We start from the raw sequence: 10,429 nt of genomic DNA, 5'->3' as shown, positions 1-10,429 counted from the left end.
TGCCTGGAAATCTGAGCTATGATAATTCAAGTGATAGATAAATCAAGAGTCCAAACTAAAACAGGAACAGCTCATTTGGAGAATAGGATACAATATAGTAAAACAAATAAGATGGTCTTCAGAAGCAAATAAATGAGGTTGGTGAGTGAGAAGAAGGCTAAGAAGACAAGTAAGTTTGACAGGTATCCTGTATATAGTGAATATGTCTTGTATGGACTGATTTTGAATTGCATCTTGTGTTGATTTTTTTTAAGTTGCCCTTAATGTAATTAAGTTGCATTTTTTTTCCTGGTAATGAAAATTGAGCAGTTAGAGCTGTATTTCTGTTTCAATAATTGGCATTTAAATTACTTAAATAGCAATGCTAGCTGAAAACTGTACCTCCCCAGATCTGAACAATTCTTTATAGTCTCTCCTATATTTTTGGCTGAGAAAAGACCAAAGTTGGAGGGTTAGGTGTTGGGGGTGGGGTATGTGCTAAGCTTAGTCACATCTGACTCTTTGCAACCCCATGGATTGTAGTCCACCAGGCTCCTCTGTCCATGGGGATTCTCCAGACAAGAATACTGCAGTGGATTGCCATACCCTCCTTCAGGGGTCTTCCCAGCCCAGGGATCAAATCCAGGTCTCCCACATTGCAGGCGGATTCTTTACTGTCTGAGCCGCCAGGGAAGCCCGGGGGGTGGGGTGGGAGAAGGTAACTGAGAATTGAAAGTCTTCTTTTCCATGTTAAAGAAAAGACGTTTTTTGGTCATGGTCTCAAGTTGTAAGCAAGTAATCACCATTAATTAGAGATTACTTTAGATCAGTACACATCCTCTAAAAAGCAGCAGCAGTGACCCCTGCATCTGACAGTTAGCAAGTTAATGAGACTCCAGCTTCTGAAAGTCAGCCTATCATTTACTATCCCATGCCTCTAAACAAGTCAGTCATCAAATGCCTCAGTTCAGTAACTATATTTCTAAAAGTATGCCAGTCAATAACAGCTTTATTCTAGTGATCACACTAACACAACTGAAAGACTGTCATTCCATAAACACTCCTGCTTCTGAAAATCCACCAGTCCTTGGACCAAGCTTCCCAAAACCTTGTATAAGATCAGCTGTGGCTTTCATTGAGAGGTTGTTCCTTGCAGATACAGCTCTCCCTTGCAGCCATACATGAAGTTCATTTTTTCTGCAGCACATACCAAAGTTCAGTTTATTGTTAGGTTGCAACTACTTCAACAGTTCAACCCCAATTTACTGTTACAAATTTAGCTTCATGAGTGACAAATACATTAATGATGCTATGAGACTATCAAATTCAATATTTTCAATTTCTGTGGTGTTTGCTAGCATATATTTTTTATTTGTGTATTTGAATCTTGAATGCAAATATAGATTTGTGATTAACTTTCAGAGCATTGGTTATCTATTAAATGAGAGAAAAGTCCTTTTGAAACTTTTTTTGCAGTATGAAACTGTTCATTCAATACAAAAAAATGATAGAAAGTCAGTTATAAACCAGTATCTATTAACAGCTAAACCTAAGAGATATGTGGTTCCTCAGCTATTAAAAAAAATACATTTTCTAATTAAAACAAATTCAGATGAAAATAATCACAGCAGAAGTTGTAAGATTGTTCACATTGTGTATCATCATGATCATCCTTTTTAGCACAGATAACTGGTCAAACATACCAGGAATATTTTCTGATTCTAAAATTGAAAGGAAATTTTAAGTGCCAGGATAAAATGCTACAATAATAAAAAATGTAATAGCTCTATTTACTATTACAGAGATTATTAAAGATCTAAAATACCTCATTTTTTAAAAACATAGCCCAAGGTGCAGGTAATCACAATATCAGAAAAAAATTCCCTTTCGTTGTATGTTTTTCCTCATGAAAAAGCCTTGCTTAGAAGGCTGCTGCTCACTTAATGAGTTAATGAGAAGTGTACTGCTTTCCTAGCGATAATACAAATGCAAATTTCGGTGTATATGCAGAAGTGCAAACAATTTAAAGTTGAATCAAAGTGTAGTGGATTCTATGCAAGGTGTTGGCTATTCTGCACACAATTCTGCACTTTTGCATAATTCTGCACAGACAACATCTGACATTCTATTGACCGCAGAGTAATTATTGTGAAACTGTTGCATTACTTGAGCATTTGAGGAGTTAAAGAATTTTTGTGACTTTGCTTGTATTTTATAATCTTCAATTTTCTGGCATTCAGAAACTTGTTTGGTCTTGCTTTTTCAGCTTCTATGCTGTGAACAGTTTGAAAATGATTACTCACATTCTTACAAGAAGAATAAGTTGGACAGGCTGAAAACCAATGACTTTCCTTTTATCTTCCTGAGAACTGAGGTTGCTGGGCAAATTGCAACACTCGTATGCAAATCTGGTATGACAGGCATACTTGTATTCCAGAGAAATACAGCCAAGATCTGCTTACCTGGAACAGAAACTACAGGAACCACAAAATGTTAGAAATATTAATTGCTTATTTTGATAAATTGCCGGGTCTCCCGCATTGTAGAGCCACCAGGGAAGTCCAAATGTGGACTGTCTTGAGAGTGAGAAATTCCTTGGGGGCTACAGTCTTAGGATGTCATCCACATTTCCACTGCCATTAGATTCAGAAACTCTGATGGATTTGCATGGTGGAGACCTGAGAAATACTCCCTCAGTGCTCTAAGAGATGAAGGATAACCATTGTGAAACACATCTAGAGTTCACCAAAAATGTCTACTCTCCTGGGGAAAAAAGTTTACCAGAGTCTTATGCTAGCTGAGATAAGGTCATTCCTCCTACTTTAGCCCCATCGAACCTTGCTGTCTCACTAAGGAGGAGAAAAAAACAAACAAACATGGAGTTGGGGGTGGGGGGGTTATTCGAGGAAAAATATTAGGAATGATGCAATCAGAGGAGAGAGCACAGGGCAAGGAGCTTGGGAGAAAGCTGTAGCACTGGATAAATATTTGTCCTAGATAGTCCCACTAAGACTGAGATTTAATTGGAAAATTATAGACTCCTCCACTACACCCTGACCCCCACCCCAGAACTTGCCGCCACACCAGCAACTCTAGATTACAGCAGAAAGAGCTACAAGATACAGACTCTCTTTGAGGAGTGTTCCGCTTATAATGTGGGAGACCTGGGTCCAACCCCTGGGTTGGGAAGATCCCCTGGAGAAGGAAAAGGCTACCCACTCCAGTATTCTGGCCTGGAGAATTCCATGGACTATATAGTCCACGGGGTCACAAAGAGTCGGACATAGCTGAGCGACTTTCACTTTCACTTCAGGAGTGTTCAGTGTTTTGTCAATAGTGGAGACAAAGACAAGGATACTAGAGGAATTTGAAGACTCTGGCAGCTATGGTTGCCCAACTCCTAGCCAGGAAGTGAAGTGAAGTCGCTCAGTCATGTCCGACTCTTTGTGACCCCATGGACTGTAGCCTACCAGGCTCCTCCATCCATGGGATTTTCCAGGCAAGAATACTGGAGTGGGTTGCCATTTCCTTCTCCAGGGGATCTTCCTGACCCAGGGATCGAACCCAGGTCTCCCACACTGTGGGCAGATGCTTTAACCTCTGAGCCACCAGGGACCAAGTTAACATAAATCTGGGATAAAAAACTATGACCATGTGGGATTTATCCCAGAAATTGAGGATATGTACAACATAAGAAAATCAATCAATATAATGCACTGCACTAGTAGAATGAAGGCAACACACACACACACACAACCATCTTGATGCGGGAAAAACATTTCACAAAATTCAGTAACCTTTCATGATAAAATTACTGAGCAAACCAGGAATAGAAGGAAATTTCCTTAACATTATAAAGTACTTTAATGAAAAATCCACAGCTAATCTCATATTGAAGAGTGAAAAACTGACAGCTTTCCCCCTAAGATTAGGAACAAACAAGGATGCTTGATTTTGCCACTTTTATTCAAGACTGTACTGGAAGTTGTAGTCAGAGCAATTAGGCAAGGAAAAGAAATGAAAGGCATTCAAACTATAAAGCAAGAATTTTCTCAATTTTCAAATGACAGAGCTTTATATATAGAAATCCAAACAACCATCAAAAATCAGTTAGAACTTTTATGGAGAAGGAAATGGCAACCCACTCCAGTATTCTTGCCTGGAAAAGTCCATGGACAGAGGAGCCTGGCGGGCTGCAGTCCATGGGGTCACATGACTGAGCATGTGTGCACGAGGGTGGAGGGAGATGGGTTGGTAGCAATAAACTGATAGAACTAAAAAAAAAAAAAAACAGAATTTTTTAATGAGTTTACAGTGTTTCAGGATACAAGACCAGCATGTAAAAATCAGTTTTATTTCTACATGCAAGTAATAGAAAATATAAAAGGAAAATTCATGTACAATAGCATCAAAGAGGATAATGTATTTAAGGAGAAATTTAACCAAGTAAGTCCAAGACTTATACAATGAAAACTACAAAGCATTGCTGAAATATATTAAAGAAGGCCTAGATGTAAATAAATGGAAAGAACATTTGATATTCATGAACAAGAAGACATAATATTGTTAAAATAACAATACTACCAAAATGATCTACAAATTCAATGCAATCATTATCAAAATTCCAATAGCCTTTCTGCAGAAGTAGAAAAGCAGATCCTAAAATTCATGTGCAATTGCAAGGGATCCCGTACAGTGGAAACAATCTGGAAGAAGAACACATCTAGAAGAACATTTCCCAGGTTCAAAACTTACTACAAGGCTACAGTATCAAAACAGTGTGGTATTGGCATGTAGAAATATATATAGTTTAATGGAATCAAATTGAGAGTCTACAAAAAAAATTGTAAAATTGATTTTTTACAAGAGTAAAAAGACTGTTCAGTGGGGAAAATAATCTCATCAATGGCTAATGCTGAGACTACTGAATATCCACATGCAAAAAAAAAAATTGATTCTGGACACCTACTTCACACAACATACAAAAACTAACTCTGAATGAATCAAAACCTAAATGTAGTGCTAAAAGTATTTTTAAAAACTATAAAATTCTTAGAAGAAAACATAGGTGAAAATCTGCATGACCTCGAATTAGGCAACATTTTCTTAGATATGACACAAAACACAAGCAAAGAAAATGTCAATAAATTGAACATCATTGAAATTAAGACGTGTATCGAAAGACACTAGCAAGAGAATTAAAAGGGCATCTCATAGAATGGAAGAGGATATTTGCAAATATTTTCTAAAAGCCTCAAGTCTGAAATTTTTTTTAAAAAATTCATAATGCAACACAATTCAATTAAAAAACACAATGCAATTAAAAGGGGGGCAAAGTAATTGAATAGACATTTCCCTAAGGAAAATATACAAACAGCCAATAACCAAATGAAAAGATGTTCAACATCATTAATCATAATGCAAGAAATGCAAGTCAAAACCACAACGAGATATATCAGATCCATTATGTGATATAATAAATCCAAAAATACCACATGGCTATTTTTTAATAACAGATGTTGGTAAGGATGTGAAGAAATTGAACCCTTGTGCATAAATGATGGAATGTTAAATGGTGCTGCTGCTGTTGAAAACAGTTTAGTGATGTTAAATACAGAATTACCATAGACCAAGAAATTCAACTCCTAAGTATATACCCAAGAAAACTGAAAACAATTGTTTACACAAAAACCTGTTCACAATATTGTTCAAAGAAGCACTATTCACAATAGCCAAAAGATGGAAACAACTCAAGTATCTATCACTCGGTGAATGGATAAATAAAATGTAGTATATCCATACAGTGAAATATTATTCAGCAATAAAAAGGAATAAAATGTAGATATAAGCCAACACATGGATGAACCTTGTAAACAGTATGCTAAGTGAAGGAAGTCAGACACAAAGGTTGTGCATTGTATGACTCCATTTATGCAAAATATCCACAATAGGCAAGCCAAGAGACAGTAAATTACTGGTTTCCATGGGCTGGAGAACAGATGAATGGGGAGTGACTGCTTAATGGGTACAAGATTTTCTTTGGGGGATGATAAAAATGTTCTGAAGCTAAGTAATGGTGAGGGTTGCACAAAAGTGGTTGTACTAAATATCACTGAATTGTATGGACTAAAAACTAATAGACTGCCAGTTATTTCACCACAAAAATTGAGTTTATTCAACAGAGAATTACAATTCAGGGTCTGCAAGCACGGCAAATCACAGGCAAGTCCCCCAAACAGCAAAAGAAGTAGAACTCAAACATTGTCTGCTTCAGTTCTGAGAAATCTTTACTTTCAGGTCACCTAATGATATGCAGGTCCAGTTAGGGTAGGAATTTTAGAGTCTCCAGTAAGACTGGGTTGTTGTTTGGTCCAAGCCAGAGCATTCTCTCTTTTTTTTTTAATTAATTTTTAATTAAAGAATAATTGCTTTACAATATTGTGTTCATTTCTGCCATACAACAATGTGGATCAGCCATAAGTATACATAAATCCCCTCCCTCTTAAGCTTCTCTCCCGTGCTCCCCTCCCCAACCCCCAGGACATCACAGAGCACTGGGCTGAGCAGAGCATTCTTTTTTTATCAAAACAATTATTGAATTTCCAATCTTGTTTTTCCTTTCCTGAGGCCAATTGTTGAACTTCTCTGGGCCAGTTTTCCTAAGTTATCATTTGGGGAAATACCCTTTTGGACCATGACAGAGGTTCAGCTGCTATCGGTCCCTTTAAGAGAAGCATTCCTTGTGGAAATGTCAATAAGATAAATTTCCCTTAGCTTCTAGAGCATTAAGTTTAGAATGACCCGAAATCCTAAGAGCTAAATTGGCAGGTAAAAGTATTGCATCTAATAACACCTAAACATAAGGGCCATTTCAAATTTTACTTCAGCTAGAAGTAAGCCATGACACATTTACAACATTCCAAAATAATAAGCTACAAAAACATACAGAAGTTTGTCTATATGAGAGAAACTTGAAATACATTTTCAGCAGAAGCTGACTAATCTGAGAAAACCTTGCAATTAATGTTTGTTTGGGGTTTGGGGATACTTAAGGACACCATAAAACCTATCTGGAACTAGGTATAGCTTTTGTTCTGATATCAGATGCCCTAAATATCAAACCTGGGTTTGGGCAAACTACAATTTTCCTTGACAACCTCGTGTCCCTTTAATGCTAAAAGCTCCAGCAAGTGGATACTGTCTTCCTGTGACGAGGCCTGAGGACAGCAAAAAGCAAATCATCCACATACTGCAACAAAATAGAATTTCTGGGAACTTTATATTATCTAGATCAGCCTTGAGGATTTGTGAGAAATAAGAACTCTCAGTAAAACCCTGAGGCATTACTGTACAGGTGAACTGGTTTTGTACCAAGGTGAAGGCAAAAATGATACACAATAGTCCATCAACTGAAATACTAAAAAATGCACTACATAAATTGAATTACAGTGGAACATTTATATCCAGTGGGAATGGATGTTAGTAAAGTATGAGGGTTAAGAACAACAGGGTGTGGAGGGATAACGACATTGTTTTTTGTTCTGAGGTCCCCAGCAAACCTCCACCCTCAGCCCTCAGGTTTTCTCATTAGTAAAATAGGGGTATTACAGGAACTATTGCAAGAAATGGGTCTTTGAGACTTGTAATGTCCTATCATGGGCTTTATGCCATGAAAGGATTCTTTACTTATAGGATATTGATTAATTCTGGGGAGAGGTTTTAAGGGATCTATTTGCTCCTCCGTCCATGGGATTATCCAGGCAAGAATACTGGAGTGGGTTGCCATTTCCTTCTCCAGGGGATCTTCCCAACCCAGGGATCGAACCCAGGTCTCCCGCATTGCAGGCAGACGCTTTAACCTCTGAGCCACCAGGGAAGCCCAATTTGAATCAATGGCTAGTACACTGTGAATTTTGTCAATATCAATTAGTGATTTTGTCTATAAGGAGGGTAGTAGTTGGTTTAATAAAGATAAATGATCAGTGTTTCCAGAATCAGCTCAGAGACAGAGCTGATAAAAGATGTCAAAAAGGAGAGCCAGCGGGTGGTGGCCCTTGCTGGGGACCCGCCAGTGACCCAAGGGGACAGAAGTGGCTCTTAGTCCAGCACATGCATATTGAGGCAAGTTAAAGGATTTAATATGAAGCTTAGAAGCAGATAATGCCAGAAAGCAAGCAGTAGTTGGTATACATTTAGTGAGTGGGGCAGCATTTCCTTCTCCCACTGCTGCTGAGATGGCAGAAATTAGTCGAATTCAGTAGGAAATGGAATACACCAAAGGTCAGTAAGTGAGGGTCCTGGAAAAATGAACGATAGCACCAACAAATGCTGACCTGGAACAAGGATTCCAAGAAGGAGTTTCAAATGCTAGTGTGATTATGCAGGTTCCAGAGAGAACTGTAGCAGGAAATAATGAACATTCCATTTTCAAGACCAGCAGATTTCAAGACCAGACCTTACACAGTCAACTCCCTTTAAGCCTATGGCACTAAAAACACCACCTCCCGGGCTTACCCTAAGTGAAAGACCACTAGATTTTCTGGGTAGAGAAGGACCTCCTCTATCCCCTCAAAATGAAGAAATCCATGCAGTTGTCAGGCTAAAAATAAAGCTCTCTATGAGTGAAAATGCTATTCACCAAAATGGACAGCTGGTTAGAACTGACTACATGTATGGCTTTTCAAATATATATGCAATGATTGAAGGTACTTAAGGAGCCATGACAGTTGTCGATACAGCATCAATAAGACTACAGATAAACTAAATAGACGTCTGCAGCTTCTGGAAGAGGAGAACGAAGAACATGCTAAAAAGAAATGGCCATGTATTCAATTACTGTAGCATTCTGGCTCTGGTTTTGCCACTAGAGGTAACCTCAACTCAGAAATGTTGTCTCAATAGCTGGAAATATAAAGAATTTGCAGACTTTAAAAAAAAAAAAAAAAAAAACAGATGTCAAAGAGTCACTTAATTCATCTGGTTGGCTGCTTTGATGACTATTGTCAAATTCCAGAATTATTTTCCCTTTTCAGAAGAAAGCAGTTTCAGCATGATATTACTTTAAGAAGAATTATCAGCGTAATATATGAAAGCGGGCAGAGGAACTAAGGAGAAAAGAGTGTGTGTCTCTCAAAGGGCCCAAACAAAAGGGAATCAGTTTACAGACAGGAATCTCTTGTGAATATCATTAGAGATCCCCATTATTTGAACTCAAGGCAGGGACTGCTTTATAGTAGTGGGGTTGAGCATCAAGAGTGGCTCAGATGGACTAGGAGAGATCCATCTCAAATGTGGAGGAATGGTTCTCCAAGCTGATTAAGAGGGAGGATTGAGAAAAGCCCCTACAGTTCCCTGGAGCCCCACAACTGGGAATTGGGAAGAAGTTAGAAAGCCCAGTTAGAGGGCTGATGGTGACTGAAGTGCTTGAGTCTGTTAACAATCTCTTTTCCAGTGTCCTCTTTGCACTAATAACAGAAGCTAGGAAGGTTTTTGTTTCTTTTAGTAAGCTTTTTTTGCTGAAATTTAAGATTAAGAATTTAGGCAGTTTTCCTTTTAGGTGACTCATCCAGAGTGTGAGAGAGCTAGTTTATCAGATTAACTAAATCTGGAGTGGACAGTTTCCCATTACACCCTGTTCCTTTTTACTAGATCCTTGTTCAGACCATTAATAATCAGAGTTAAGTGAAAAAGCATCACCAGTGTTATGAAGAGGATGATGAAGCAAGATCTATAAAAACCTTGATGTCAGACCCTGAATTTTCGTTTACTGCCTCTGTGCCCTGATTCAGGTCATTTTAAGCTTTTGAATCCACATTTCCTCACCCCTAAAATGGTATAAACTCTCACCCTCCAAAACATATAGTGCTGTCATAAGGATTAAGTGAAGTAATATAATACAACATGAGGTTACTAAAAAGTGCCACACAGATGTATTACACTTTCTTTTGAATGTATTTTTCATAAAGTTTTCCCAAAAAGCAAAAAGGACGAAAAATCCTGCAACTTATTGCCTGCATTTCTTCAGTGCCTTGCCTAGTGCTAATAGATGTGGTGAGTTATTAATGTGGAGGGAGATTTAATGTGAAATTTTTATATTAAAACATTAAACTTTTGTAATGATGACATTTTAAAAAAAGAAGAACTTGGCAGTGTTTGTATTGATAATAGACATTCTGAGCTGTGTCTATTCATTAAAATAAAATTTTCCAAGAAAAAAAAAAATCAGAGTTAAATCTACATGAGTGGGATCAACATCTGAAAGAAGACCAGAATTTTCTTTAAAAATAACCCAAAGTTGATTATAATAGCAATGAACAGACTCATCAGATGTTTGTATGTAAGCATGAGTTTTGTTCCTTTATTCCAATCATTAAGCTTTGGAAAAGTGCTAGGAATTGCCCAATGAAGTCATCTAGGGATTTCTTGGGCCTGATGGTACAAGTTAGAAGGT

General features: G+C 37.8%; 1 pseudogene; it reads left to right on the top strand.

The window, feature by feature from the left end:
* Positions 1–7,932: 7,932 nt before the first annotated feature.
* On the top strand, positions 7,933–8,846 carry LOC122700747 (annotated as a pseudogene).
* The last annotated feature ends 1,583 nt before the right edge of the window (positions 8,847–10,429 follow it).

This window comes from Cervus elaphus, chromosome 9 (assembly GCF_910594005.1).
Source record: "Cervus elaphus chromosome 9, mCerEla1.1, whole genome shotgun sequence".
In the NCBI taxonomy this organism is placed as follows: Eukaryota; Metazoa; Chordata; class Mammalia; order Artiodactyla; family Cervidae; genus Cervus; species Cervus elaphus.
The sequence above is the reverse complement of the archived record's forward strand: the minus strand, read 5'-3'. Positions and strand labels throughout refer to the sequence as shown.